The sequence below is a fragment of the Pseudorca crassidens genome, chromosome 7 (assembly GCF_039906515.1).
Source record: "Pseudorca crassidens isolate mPseCra1 chromosome 7, mPseCra1.hap1, whole genome shotgun sequence".
Lineage (NCBI taxonomy): Eukaryota > Metazoa > Chordata > Mammalia > Artiodactyla > Delphinidae > Pseudorca > Pseudorca crassidens.
The window spans coordinates 75,070,673-75,085,816 of NC_090302.1; the positions used below are offsets into that span (position 1 = coordinate 75,070,673).

Below are 15,144 nucleotides of genomic sequence, written 5' to 3' on the forward strand. Positions count from 1 at the left end.
TTCTGCAAGTGGAGGGTTCCAGATAAATTTTAGATACAGGTAAATTCACAAATACAGAATCTGCAAGTTAGAATCCACTGAATATGGTATATATTTCACATTTATAACACATGCATATATGTGTGTGATAAATGAATTCTATTTATACATGTATGTATATATAGATGATATGCATGTTACATTTATACATGCATACATACAAATGCTATGCATGTTACATTTATACATGCATGATTGTACCTTTATGGTTTATATATTACTTTTATGCATGCATATATTTTGATATATACCTTGCATTCATTCATGCCTCTCCATGTGCATACTGCTCCAAATACAAAGAGGGATTATATTGAGCAAGAGTCTTATTTAACATTTTTAATCATAAAGTAAATGACTAGATTGCAACATTTGTAGGAAAATAAGAGTTTTGGGGAGAGAATCAGAAAATGTGTGACACTGATCAGATTTCTGGGTTTGTTTTGCATTTGCTATTACATGTGATGATGGCAGCAAAATGTTGACTTATTAATTCTTAGTATTAGAACAATTTACACTGATCTTGGCTTTCTTACAGAAGACTTTAGAAAACCAAAACATTTTCCCAGCTACCTAACTACTATGAGTTTACCTTTAGCTAACATTGTCCAAAATGCAGGCTCATTTGGACTCTGGATTGGTTCTGTTTAAAAAACAAAATAGAACATGATAACAAAATAAGGTAATTTGGCTTCAGTAAATTTTTGATAGAACATTCATTCGTTTGTTACTTTAGTCATCTAAAAGTTATACCTTGAGTTCCTATCATGTGCCAGACCCTGTGGTTGGCATTAAAGTTACAGAAATGAACAAGGTCTTATGCACACTCTCAATTTGGGAGACAGACAAGAATCACTGTTAATTATGTTGCAGGGTAATGAGGGCTTTCATAGAGATGCACAGGTGGTATGCACAGAGGGATCTAATTCAACTTCCAAAAGCCAGAAACACTTTGAGAGGGAGACGATGCTCCTGTATAGGCTCAGAGGACTAGAAATTGTTTGCCAGACAAACTATGTAAGAGAGAGGTCATTCCACTGTGAGCAAACTCAGGTGTCATAAGCAGGTTCGGTAAGCTCTGAGAGCTTCAGGTATTCTGGAGTGGAGAATGTGGGTGAGGAATGTGACCAGAGATGATACTGGCAAGTTCTTCAATGGTCAGATCATTTCAGACTTGAATGCCTGGTTAAGAACTTATAATATGACCCCAAACCTAGTAGAAAATTACTGAAGATATTTAAGAAGGGGCCAACCAGGATGATCAGATTTCTATATTTAAATATATCAAGAAAGTGAATAATATTAGAGTAATCATATGAGAAACATACTTGGATTGCATGAACTGGAGAACATAGGGTTTCATGTAATAACAGTCCACTGTCTTCAATTAGACCACTCCTCTTTCAAGACCTGAGAGGAGAGCCATCCTGGGTTGTTATTTTTTCACAAGTATTTTATAAGGAACAATATTCTTGTCAGAAAAAGTAAAATGATAATTTTGATTTTGTAAACTCTCACTCTGAACTTTCCCCCATTAATAATCTTAGGAAACACCAACAATTGACGCTAAGCAGAGGCAAGTTTACTTCTCAAGCATGTGATTGTTATATCATTATTTTAAAATTATATTAAAATGTATTAAATATATTTATATAAATATATATTTATACACACATGATATTTTAGATAAATATATATTTAATATAAATATAAATGTAATACATTTTACTAAAATAAAGTTGTATTTTAAAAAGAGCTCACTTCCTATCACTTGTCAAGTAAATCTGAAAATTGAGTCTTAGATTTTTTTACCATTTAAAAGATTTTAGAGTGACTTTAAATTGTAGTAGTACAAATTCTTTAAGCATGTTATTACTTTACGAAATACTCAGATTAATGAAAGTTAAATTTTTAAGTCATATAATGATAAGCTCCAGGTCTGACTACAGTATTGTAACTTTAATACCGTGAATAGTTTTTTCAATAGGTTCTTTACTTTCTTCTTCATTGCTGACTGTTTCAGGAGGTGGTAATGTCGTTGCTTCATTGACGAGTTCATCTACGAAAAGGCATAATGGATTATCAGCATATAAAAATAATGACTCAACATTTGTGATTAGGCAATTTTTAAGCTAAAAAAATAGAAGGAGACAAAAAATATCAAAACAAAAAAAACAAAGAGAAAGATGTTGACATTTTCCTGAGATACCTTAAAGGAGGGGAAAGAAGAAGGCTTTGAAGAATGATGTTTGTATGATAATGGGTTGCTTGAGGTGGGATTAATATGCCACCAATTTGCAAGAGTGAGGAAAAACTGGGAGCGTGGAGCCACAGGCTTCCTTTGACAGTATGGAAGATCTATTGGATGAGAGACATTGGCTTCACATGGCTCCCTGAACAGGCCTTGAAGTGATACTGTCACTTCAGGACAAGTTGGTTGCTGGTCAGGGTGGTGACATGAAAGAGTTGTAACATAAATGTCCTTGCAAACTGGAAACACATGCATGTTAACTACTCAAAACAGAGTTTTGGCCCTAAAGATTTGGGGCTACAAATCAAGGATTTTCAGGCCTGATTTAGTATATATCTCAGTCTACAATGTTTCCATCTGGAGGTATGTCAGCAAGAGTGTATTTGGGAACAATTGTGACTGAAGGACCATTGTTCTCCCCACGAAGTTGGCACTTTCAGTTAAATTGCTTCATACAGGAGTCGATAAAGTTCCATATGAAGTACAGGCAACCCCACTTCTAGGAAGATTTCTACTGAGCCTACAAACAGCACAGGTATCTTGTTGGCAAGGAAGGATGGAAAAAAGAATCCGTTACCAGAGCTGACACAGATTCAGGCAGGGCTGGAACAATTGGTAAGTAATCCTTTAACTCTGCTATGCAACCTTCAGACTTGATTTTGGAGAAAAATGTCTGGATTGTCTCACTACTGCCTTGCTCTCATCGTTTTAGGGACTAAAAGAATTGTTAGTCAAAATTTTTCTGGAGATTTCCATCTCCTTGGGGAGCTTGCTCCTCCAGAATGTCCCCACCATGTCAACATGTCTCCCTCTGTTAGGGCCCCTTTTAAAATGGCCAAAATTTCTTATCCCAGTACAACTTTGACAATCCTTTGGGGACCTGAATTATAGGAAGACAAGTTAGGGTTTTGGAATCTTTTCCATGGGTCCTGTGGTCTTCAATAATCCATTTCCTAAGGGAATTTGAGGTACCTGGTCTGTTTAAGAATTGGCTCTGTATGTCTTATCCCAAATGGCTCAAGATGTTGTCTGCTGTGTGCAAGCAAAATTCCCATGAGAGGTTTGTCTAATTAATGTATGCCCTTGAAATGTCCCTATCCATTTATGCCCCAAATTTTGGAATTGCTCAAAATATTTCGTTATTGTCAAGTAGCTTTATTAATAATTAGGCATTGCTGAGTCTGGCTTTTCCCAATATTGAATATTGTCATAGCCAGAAATATGCTCTCTCGCCTTATTTATTTTCATCCCCTTTTCCTTGTCTTCTTGACTTTCATAGATATGAGCTATTGACACTTCAAGGTGAAAGATGTGGTATAGGTACTTTAGAGACTTTTAATGGCCTCCAGAGTCACATGCTGGCAACAGTTTTATCGATCAATAGTTACACTTGGTGGAAAGATGCAAAAAATAAATAACATTTGAAGCTGAAAGTGCAAAGCAGAAAGAAGTAAAAATGTGGGTTTAAGAAAAAACAATTTTCTAGAGTCCTAAATTTAGTTATTTCATTTTTCTTTCCACACAAACCAAAAATATGAGGCTAAGAAATATAAGAACATCCTTGCCTTCTGAATTTATCAATGCAATGGCTATGGTGGAGTCTCCCTATTTTAGGAACTAAGACTCCCTGACGACATTAGCTCCACTAAGATCTTTTTCCTACCCAATACTCTGTAGTGCTATTTTGAAATCTTGCTTTAAGGGTGCTTCATATTTGCAATGGTACCTTTCAGTACATACAGTTTCTTAGAGAGAAATTCAGGTCAGTTGCTGCTCTCACAGATATTTCAGACCGTGTGTCATTTGGATTTTGTGTTGTAAACACATCTAAAAACATACGATCAAAAATTATCAGCAGCTTGCTAAGTCACTTCTTGTTCCTTTTACATTTTTCCTTACCAGATTTTTTTTTCTTAAAACGTATGCACTAACTAATTCCAAGAAAAGAATAATAAAAGTATTTGAGACATTCTTCAGCTACAAAATAACAAGTGGGGCAAGGGTCAAAAATAAAATTCATGGGGGAAAAAGCCAAACTAGTATTCTTATGCTAACTGACTCTTTCTGAAAAGAAATTATTAAGGAAATTACAAAAAAACATATATAGATGTATAATAGGTCCCAAAGGATTTGTAGATGTGTAATATTATCACTGTTTGTATTAACATTGTCAAATTTTAGCCAAGTAAGAAGCATTCACTTGCCCTTGAACCTTCTGTTAGACTGTAATAGTTCAGCTTAAAAAGCACATACTTCAATAACAATCAAGATCTCCCCAATACATTCACATTTACATATGCACATAAAGAATCCTGCTCTTAAGAGGTGTCAGTGAGGCTGGTTGTAATTCAAAAATAATGGACATACCCACCCAACCAGAGTCAAAGTAAATTGGATCAAGATGCCAGACTGAACATTCATATGCATGTCTCCCCTTTCTAAAATCTCGTGAAATGACAGAAAATTTTACACACATGAATGTATATGTGTGTTTAGTATATAAATAAATATATTCATTTCCCCAACACACACACACACACACACACACACACACTGCCATTAATTTTGAAGAATTTCTGGGCTAGATCTATGGAGAAATAAAAGGAAATCACAGCTCAATATTCATGTTATGAGTTACGAAAGTATAAAAATTAAAACACTATGGTATTTTTGTAGGGAAAGACAGATCAAAGAAACAATAAAAAGGTAGCAACTGACCAATTTCAAATGGAATTTAGATTATATTAAATGTGAGTTTCATATCAGTAGGGAACTAGTGTTAGACAACTGGCAATCCTCCTTGAAAAATGTAAAATTTTATGCATATTTTATGCCATATACAAAAATAATTGGATTTAAGACCTAAGAGTTGGGCTTCCCTGGTGGCGCAGTAGTTGAGAGTCCGCCTGCCGATGCAGGGTACATGGGTTCATGCCCTGGTCCAGGAAGATCCCACATGCCGCAGAGCGGCTGGGCCCATGAGCCATGGCCGCTGAGCCTGCACGTCCGGACCCTGTGCTCCGCAACGGGAGAGGCCACAACAGTGAGAGGCCCGCGTACCTCAAAAAAAAAAAAAAAGACCTAAGAGTTTTAACCAAAATATAAAATTATCCAAAAATTGGGAAATAATTTAATATCTTGGATTGGATAAGGCCTACCTAAATAAGATACAAAATGAAGAAGAAATTAATCAAGAATTGATCTCATAAAATTTTCTCTGTGATTAAGATACCTAAATAAGTTTAAAGATAAGCAACAGCTTGGGAGAAAATACTTGTTACTTTTACCATAGAGAAAAGATTAATATACTAAATATAAAAAGAGCCCCTACAAACAAATGAAAATACAACCTAATAGAAAAATGGGCCAAGGATATGAACAGGTAAATCACAGAAGTAGAAATAAAAATGCCCAATAAATACAGAGAAAAATTCTCAGGTTCAAAAGTAATCAGAGTGCAAATTAAAACAGTAATGAAAAATTCTCACTTATTCACAAAATACGATTAACAATATTCATTGTATGTGATGTGATATTGTGGCGCATTCTTGGGGGATGTAAATTGGTAGATAAGTTTTGGAGTACAATTTGTGGTATCTATCAATATTTTAAAAGATTTATCCTTGATTCAAAAATTCCAGTATTAGGTATCTATCCAAAGAGAGATACATCCAAGTGTACATGAGAAGAATGTACGAGGGAAAAAACTGCACATAATCTAATTCTTTAATAAGATAGTGGATAAATTATGGAACGTATTTTATGGAATAGTATATATCCATTAAAAATAATGAGGTAGATGTGAAAAGAGCTCTGGAGTTGTTAAATGAAAAAAGCAAGTCATAATATAATCCTTTAGTGTAAATATATGTGTGTGTGTGTAAGAAAGATTTTTTTCTTTAATCAAAATAATCATCAGGCTCTTGATTTATTTACCCTGTGGTAATTCAAAATAGAGGTACATCCTGAAAAGGAAATAACTGCATCATTTTGCATACAGTAGAGGCAGCCTGTGGTGAACAGACTGGACACCACTCCTGACTCTGCTTCTTCGTAGCTATGAAACCTGGCAATTGACCTCTCTGAGCATCAGGGATTTTTTTAACCTACAAAAGAGGACAGTGATTCACCAAAGAACATACAGAAATATAACTTACATATTATAATTTTCAAAGTACTTGAGTATATGTGTATATCTTAATTGTATTTCTATTTTTTTCTTTGATTAATATTATTAAAGATTCCAGGATAATTAGATTTAATCTCAATTATATTTAATTTTTAACAAGAGTTTCTTATGAATTTTTCACATTTTACAATGGTGGACCTTGTAAGGACATGGAAAGAAAGCCCCATACGATGAACGGTGAATAAATTGAAGTTCAGTGGACCTTCCAAACATCTCAAAGTCATCTTGTTATGGGTTGAATTTTGTTTGCCCCAAAAAGCTATGTTGAAGTCTTAACTTTCAGTGCCTCAGAATGTGACCTAATTTGGAATTTAAGTCATTGAAGATTTAATTAGTTAAGACAAAGTCACATGCGAGTAGGTGGGCTCCTAATCCAAAACGGTGTCATTATTGAGAAGAGGGAAATTTGGACATGGAAACACAGAAAGAACTTGTGAAGACAGATGCAGCGATTGGAGTTCTGCTGCTACAAGCCAAGGAACTCCTGGGGCTACCAGAAGCTGGAAGATGCAAGGGAAGATAGTCTCCTAGAGGCTTTGGAGAGAGGCTGGCATGGCCAAAGCTTTGATTTTGCATTTCTGGCTTCTGTGAGAACTGTGAGAGAACAAATTTCTTTTGCTTTGAGCCCCAGTTTGTGGTATTTTGTTTCAAGAAGCCCTAGAAAGCTGACACACACCTCCAAATAAATTTTGGTTAACTCACCATAAAATTAGGTCAATTGTTACTAATGTGAACAAATAACCATACTGCTAATGATAAACCCTATGTTAATTATAGACAATTACCAAGAGAATCTTATTAAACTTCATAACACCTCATGGAAAAAGTTGTAGGAGATAAGGATTTCATCTCATACGCTGAAACGTCTATACGGTAAGTTAAAATTTAAGTAGGAAATAAAATGATTATAGGAGTTTTAGAGTTAAAATAAATCCAACCAATCTAATCAAAAATAAATCAAACCAGTCCAATCAGCTTTTGTATATGTATTGCTATTAACTTGAAAAGCTTACATTGTTTTATACCTTTATAATAATTGTCAGTTTTCTCATTAGCAGGAACATTCTCCTTATTTTCTTCTTCCACTTTATGTGGTTGTTCAGCCACAGGCTGCTCAGGTAAGGGCGTCATCTCAGGCCCTGAAAAAAAGTATGACCAGAGATCAGAAATATGTTGATTTCTTTGACCACTTTCTTTTTCTAACTGCATTTTTTCACAAAGGATTTGAGTCAGAGATTTAAAATCTAAGTTATACCATATTTCCAACAATCAACTTTATATTATCCTATAGGAAATTGCTGCGGATTGTTGGAGAGGGTGTGGAGAAGAGGGAACCCTCCTACACTGTTGGTGGGAATGTAAATTGGTGAAACTGCTATGGAGAACAGTATGGAGGTTCCTCAAAAAACTAAAAATAGAGTTGCCATATGATCCAGCAATCCCACTCCTGGGCATATACCCAGAGAAAACTATAATTCAAAAAGATGAATGCACCCCTATGTTCACAGCAGCACTATTTACAATAGCCAAGACATGTAAACAACCTAAATGTCCACTGACATATGAATGGATAAAGAAGATGTGGTATATATGTATACAATAGAATATTACTCAGCCATAAAAAAGCATGAAATAATGCCATTTGCAGCAACATGGATGGACCTAGAGATTATCATACTAAGTGAAGTAAGTCAGACAGAGAAAGACAAGTACCAGATGATATCACTGACATGTGGAATCTAAAATATGCCACAAATTAACATATCTATGAAATAGAAACAGACTCACAGACATAGAGAACAGATTGTGGTTGCCAAGCGGGTGGAGAGGAAAGGATTGGGAGTTTGGGATTAGCAGATGCAAACTAGTGTATATAGGATGGATAAACAACAAGGTCCTACTGTATAGCACAGGGAACTATATTTAATATCCTATGATAAACCATAATGGAAAAGAATATGAAAAAGAATATATATGTGTATAACTGAGTCACTTTGCTGTACAGCAGAAATTAACACCACATTGTAAATCAACTATACTTCAATAAATTTTAAAAAAAAATTGCTATGGACTAATTTTCTAGGATAATGGATCATGTTTCTTATCTGCTATTTTGATGAAAGTTTTATATGCTCACCTTCATCGGTGGGATCCGTACCACTAATCTCTGGGTGAAAAGCCCCACATAAAATAATAAACAATATAAAATTCATTGGGAAAATGATGTGATTTATCTAGTGATCTACTGTGTCTCAGAGTTTACTTTCTGTTGCCCAGCAGGTCCTATAACTAGCAGGGACATTATGATGTCACTGCCAGATGGAGATCAGAATGCTGGGGAGGAATTTCCAAAAGCTTTGTGATTCAGTCTGATGTCTTTATCTTTGGTCCTACAATAGTTTTTAGGTGTTTTTTTTTTTTTTTTTTAATAAACCACTATAAGATTTTCTTTGAAAATTAAGAGTTATGTTTTCATGAGGTAATGTAAATTTTTGGTTCCTGGATTTTAAAGAACAATTAATATTGCTGATAGAAAGATGAGAACAGACCTTTTTGGTTTTCAAAGCATTTACAATACCGTATGCTCTTTTGGATAACCACAAAGTATCTCCTAAAAAACTAATCACATACCAAAATGCAATCCAAATGCCCTGCAAATTCTGGTTCATGGTCTATCTTAACTGTAATTCTTTTTTTTTTTTTTTTTGCGGTACGCGGGCCTCTCACTGTTGTGGCCTCTCCCATTGCGGAGCACAGGCTCCGGACGCGCAGGCTCAGCGGCCATGGCTCACGGGCCCAGCCGCTCCGCAGCATGTGGGATCCTCCCGGACCAGGGCGCGAACCCGTGTCCCCTGCATCGGCAGGCGGACTCTCAACCACTGCGCCACCAGGGAAGCCCTTAACTGTAATTCTTTAGGGGAAAGTTTTTTGAAACATCCTTTTGGGGGGGTTTAAGACCTATATTCTTTATAGAATATAAAATATTTGTTTTGCTAAAAACATTTTATCAGTGAAACCCATCTTTTACCTCACATCATACAGATTGAGAAAATTATCTAACAGTCAGAAGAGGACTTAGGCCTGGATAATATTATCCATACATTTTTCATATAATAACTCATATAATAAGCAATAAAGGCAAGAAATCAAATGGACAATACCACCAATATTGCTCTTCATATTAAAGGATCACCTAACATCCCCTTCCTCAATTGTAATTATTATTGATGGAGTCTCTCAGCTCTAGACAATATTCATAATTAAAATGACACAAGCATCAGGAGAAAAAGCGCACAAGTTTAAAAAGACTTGAACGTTTTTTCAGTATAATGAAGGCTCACAAATGAAGTCCAGCCAGTGTGGCACTGACTGGGCATACCTGGGGTACTAAAGAGGAAACTCGGCAGGAGTCTAATTGCTTAAGAGGGTGAGAGGAAGCAGAGTGGACTTGTCCTAAAGGAAAAGATGGTTAGGATCACAGCCTTAGTCCTCAGTCAACCAAAGGGAGGTGGTCCTGTGTGTAGTACTGTTTTTCTTTTAGGTCCTCCTGCCCATTCTTCCGTGGGTGCTGGGAAGTGGAGAAGAGATGTGAGTAAAGAGCTAGCAGGCTTCTGGAGTCTGTTACTTTGGCATCTCCCTAACAGGGTGCAACATAGAAAAGGGGAGGTACTTGGAGCAAGCATGCCCCTGGTTGCCCTGAACCACTGCACAGCTTTGGCTGATGGAGCTCAGCCATGATGAAACTCAGCAAAAGTCAGAAGTTCCAGGGTTGGGGAGGAGGTGGCATCCAGTGGAATTACCAGTTGTTCTCTCTGCAGAATCCTCTTATATTCCTAGAATAGTTATGCTTATTTTCAGATGGGACAAACCCTCTCTACGTGTAATGGAACTGGTAGAGTGAATTGGTAGATTTTTTTTTAAACGTTCGATTTTATGAAACTAAGTTTGTTGAAAAATTGATTCTAATTTTCCTTTGTCCCATGACCAGTACTCTTTCTAGAGTATATCACTAGTGTTATGGGTTGAACTGTGGCTCCCCACCCCCAAGTTCATATGTTGAAGTCTTAACCCTCCAGTACCTCAGAACATGACCCTGTGTGAGATGGGGTCACTGCAGATGTAATTAGTTAAGATGAAGTCATACTAAAGTAGGGTGGGCCCCTAATACAACATGACTGCTATTCTTATAAAAAGGGGAAAGTTGAACACAGACAGACAGACAGACAGACAGACAGTCTCACACACACACACACACACACACACACACACAGGGAGAATGCCATGTGAAGATGAAGCAGAGATGGGGATGATGCAGCAAAAATCGAGGAACACTGAAGACTGCCAAGAAACTACCAAAAGCTAGAAGAGAGTCACAGGACAGATTTTCCCTTACAGCCCTCAGAAGGAACCAACCCTACTAACACCTTGGTCTCAGATGTCTAGACTCCAGAACTGTGAGTCAGCAAATTTCTGTTGTTTAAGCCACTCAGTTTGTGGTACTTCTTTATGGCAGCCCTAGCAAACAAACACTAGATAAACTCTTTGGGTTCTTGGGAAGAGATTATGGAAACTAAAATTGAATGTCTCCTCACTGTATATCATCAGTTTAGGCTGTAGTTATCATTTCCATGAATGTAAATATTCTATTACTCAATAGAGTAAAAACTTATCTTTAAAAAAAATGTATGTTTACTTTCTATATATTAAACTATATTTTATGCCTTTGAAGAATGCCCTAAGAAGGATCCATTGCTAATACTAAGGATGTCATTAGATATACTTTCTAATCTATGATTTTATTTTATTTCCTGTTTCTTGACCATGTCTGGATCATAAGCCCCTTCCATTTCGGTGTCTTCTCCAACAAGAGCACTGGGCCAGGAGCAAGAAGGAATATATTTGGGTCTTAGCTCCATCACTTACTACCTATGTGATCATGAGCAAATCATCTCTCTAACCCTGAATTTCCTCATCTGGAAAATAAGTAAATTAGATATCATACCAAGTAGATATTCGAGGCATTTACTGGGTTGAATTTATTTCCTGAATTTATTTACTTCATAAAGAATTTATTTACTTTCTATACAGATAATTGTTTTTCATGCCTAAAAGGATTAGCGCTGGTGAGATTTTCATATACACAGCTTTTTAAGAGGCATGACACACCAGTACCCTACTAGGAAAGTAAATACAAGTAGAAAAAGTGATGTAATAGAAGACACACAAACATTAAGAAATGAGACCATGTTGTAAAATGACCCCAAACGTATTTTAAAGACTGTCAGTTGAGTCACCCTAATCTTCGAGAGACTCCATTAAACGCAGGTAGTTCCACAAAACGTACATTAGTTGTTGCAATCCATGAACATAAGCCTCCAACCTTGCTTAAAATATTAATTAGAATATTACTTTCCTTAAATCTAAATAGTAAGTTTACACACAACATAAAATAAAATAAATGATTGGTTATATCATTGTAATTTTGTAAAACCAAGAACAATGAACTCTGCTTCATCAGAATGGTTAGGGAACTGAGGTTCTTTTTAACAGACTCTCAAACTAAACAGAAGTTACCATTTCATTCAGGATTGTTAATTTTCAAAGAACTAGAATCTTTCAATAAAATATAAGAAAGTTCTTTTGAACAGAATGTAATCTCTTTTCTCTCTTTGTGGGACTGTCAAGAATTTATAGTGCCCTCTGGGTTAAGTGAGAACCTTGATTATCAATGTGTACTTTTGTGTATCATTTTGAGTATCTGAGCTTCTTTTCCCCAGGTCCAGATCCTTTTTATTTATATTATTATTTTTATTTATGTAAAGCTCTTTTTTAGCTTCTAGATAAATAGAAATATTGAAGTAATGGTATTTTACTAACATGGTGACTCATGTAGTAAAAGAGAAATATCTGCTGATATTAAAACGTAGGGTTTAAAACCAGATCCTTCATTCACAACTTAATAGAAGAGGCAAGGGAAGACTGCATGGAATCTGGCCAGGCTGAAGTTGTTTAATTAGGTTGCTATTTAAAAACTGCCACTTAACCTAAGTCTTAAGGAGGTTGCTAATTAATAGCTATCCAAAGATTCAGGATAACAGGGTGGATGCATTAGGACAGAGGGACAAGAACATTGAGGCTGCTAAGCAAAGAGTGGAAAAACTGATTTACAGTGAGGTCTGGAAGTTTAACACTTCAAAGCTCAACAGTGCTGTGTAATAACGAAGTCCAAAGGGCCTGGCTTCAGATTGCTAAATTAGATTAGAGGGGAAGAAGAACATCGGCATTGGGATGTAAATTAAGTAAAATGAGAGACCATGATGTGTTGTCTGGGGCCAATGAAGCTCCCTAGGACGTGTAAGACTTGGAAATGAGAGGAACTGTGGAAAAGTGGTACCTTGGTCTTTCGTGAATGAGACTGGTGTAGAGAATGACAAGAGATGATGGTGGTGGGTAGGGTGGTAGAGAGTGGTATTGTTAAATGGCATAAACCTGGGAGGATAGGTGGTTTTGAGAGCACAAAAGTCAAGATATTGAAGAGCAAGAATGCCAACCACACCTCAAGGCACTGATATACACTGGGGTACATGAGATATAGGAGAAGGGGTTCTAGAAGGCTGCAGGGAAGAACCAGATCTCGGTGAGAAGTTGTACTCATACTGAATCTAGATGTTGTATTTATAATTTAACATTATAATATAAGCATTCTGACACACTTAATTTTAATATCTGTATAACATCCAATTCAGTGAATATTTATTACTTTTTTGGGTCATTTACCTTATCGTTGGTTAGGTTGTTTCCAGTTTTCCTTATTACACACAGTAAAGTAATGAGCATATTTATAGCTAAATTTTTTTCAGCATTTATAATGATTTCATTTAGATTGTTTCCTAAATGAGGAATTTCTACCTTAAAGCATATGAACATTTCCAGGCTCTTGATAACTCACTGTTCCACACTCATCTTGGATTTTCCCAGCCCCAGCCGTGGAACCAAAACGTCATCTCTAAGAATTCCTGGTTCCTTTCAGGGGACAATAGTATCCACATGCCAAGATCTGGACACTAGATGTGTTCATTGAATCAGAACACCACTGTGGTCAGGTCCTCTCAGTGGACAGAGACAGGAATACAGTGTATGTACAAGTGTATATGTGTATGTAATATACGCATATATATACATACATATACTTACATCTATATTTATTTCTATATCTATCTATAGCAAAAACATGGGTTCAAACAGTTACTTTAATTTCAGACCAACACCTGTTTACATATTTATAACCCCCTTCTTTGATGGTGAGAAACCTGGCTTCCATTATACTTAATGGAGTATATTTACTTGTTTAACTTCTCCCTCCTCCCTGTGGTAGAGAATCAACCTTCCATTGCTGCTACCTCCCTCCCGCTGCCTAGATGCCCTTCACAACCCACACAGGCTCTGACACCCTCTGCCAGGCTGCTCTCCCAGATAGATGACCTCCTCACCCCACTGGCCTCTGCCACCTCATGGTAGGCAGCCCTCCTACATACATGCCTGCCTCATTTCACCTGGGCTCTAATACACCATGCCAGGCTACCTCCCACCTCACCCCTGCATGGATTCCCTCCCGATCCTGATTCGGTTCCAGTATTCCATACCGAGCATCCCTCCTCCTACTCAGATGCCCTTCTCATCCTGCTTGAGCTCTGACACCCCATTCTGGGCCACATGGCTCCCTCTACCCCACCCTGGCACATATCCTACTGTGAGTGACCCTACCTAAGGCTTTGGGATAGTAATTTTCAGGAAAGTGAAGGGGGAAGTGACAATGTACCTACTTTCAAATTTAGTTGACTCAGAAACATTCAGAACTACTGAACACTGTTGTTTTTTCTTTCTTCTCAATGGTCACCCTTGCCCCAAATCCTGCTCTAATTCCTTTCTCTCTGATCTTATATCTTCTCATTCAACTTGAAGTGATGATCCATGTTCACATCTTCAAAAGGGAAATTTACACAGTAAAAAGATTAAAGACACCAGAATAGGGTTTTCCTGGTGGTGCAGTGGTTGAGAACCCGCCTGCCAATGCAGGGAACACGGGTTCGAGCCCTTGTTCAGGAAGATCCCACATGCCACGGAGCAACTAAGACCATGTGCCACAACTACTGAGCCTGCGCTCTAGAGTGCATGAACCACAACTACTGAAGCCCATGAGCCACAACTATGGAAGCCGTGCGTCTAGAGCCTGTACTCTGCAACAAGAGAAACCACCGCAATGAGAAGCCTGCGCACCGCAACAAAGACCCAACACAGCCAAAAATAAATAAATAAAGACACCAGAATGAATGAAAACTTGGGGGCCTCTAAACATACACTGAAGTTAAATGATCTGCCCTCCACAAAAGTGAGAATGTGAAGTTCACCTTCAAATGCAACGGGAATTTGAGCAGTGACCAAGCCTGACTCAATGAACAAGTTACCATGATATTTACACTTATTTTATGTGAACTTCAGCGCATCTTATCCCAGAAAGGATTTTAGAAAGTTTATAAGAGGTACAGAAAATAACGGCATAACATAAAAATAATAAAATATGGGGTGGGGGAGATAGAAAAGCAAGTTCAGGGACTCAGTTAAGCAGGAATCAGCTTTAAAAGGCAACTGTAAAGTCCCATGACCATGT

The 15,144-nt window shown here is 37.0% G+C and overlaps 1 protein-coding gene across 2 annotated transcripts in view; it reads right to left on the reverse strand.

Moving 5' to 3' along the window:
- Positions 1 to 1,971: 1,971 nt before the first annotated feature.
- The window catches only part of MOB3B (MOB kinase activator 3B), a 238,454-nt gene continuing 225,281 nt past the window's right edge, over positions 1,972 to 15,144 (reverse strand). Inside the window, exons 4-5 of one of the 2 annotated variants that reach the window (XR_010945054.1) lie at positions 7,490 to 7,615; positions 1,972 to 2,095 (exon numbers count right to left, since the gene is read on the reverse strand). The gene's annotated coding sequence lies outside the window, so the exon portion shown is untranslated. The remainder of the gene's footprint in view (positions 2,096 to 7,489; positions 7,616 to 15,144) is intronic. The other variant, XR_010945055.1, reaches the window with a different exon arrangement.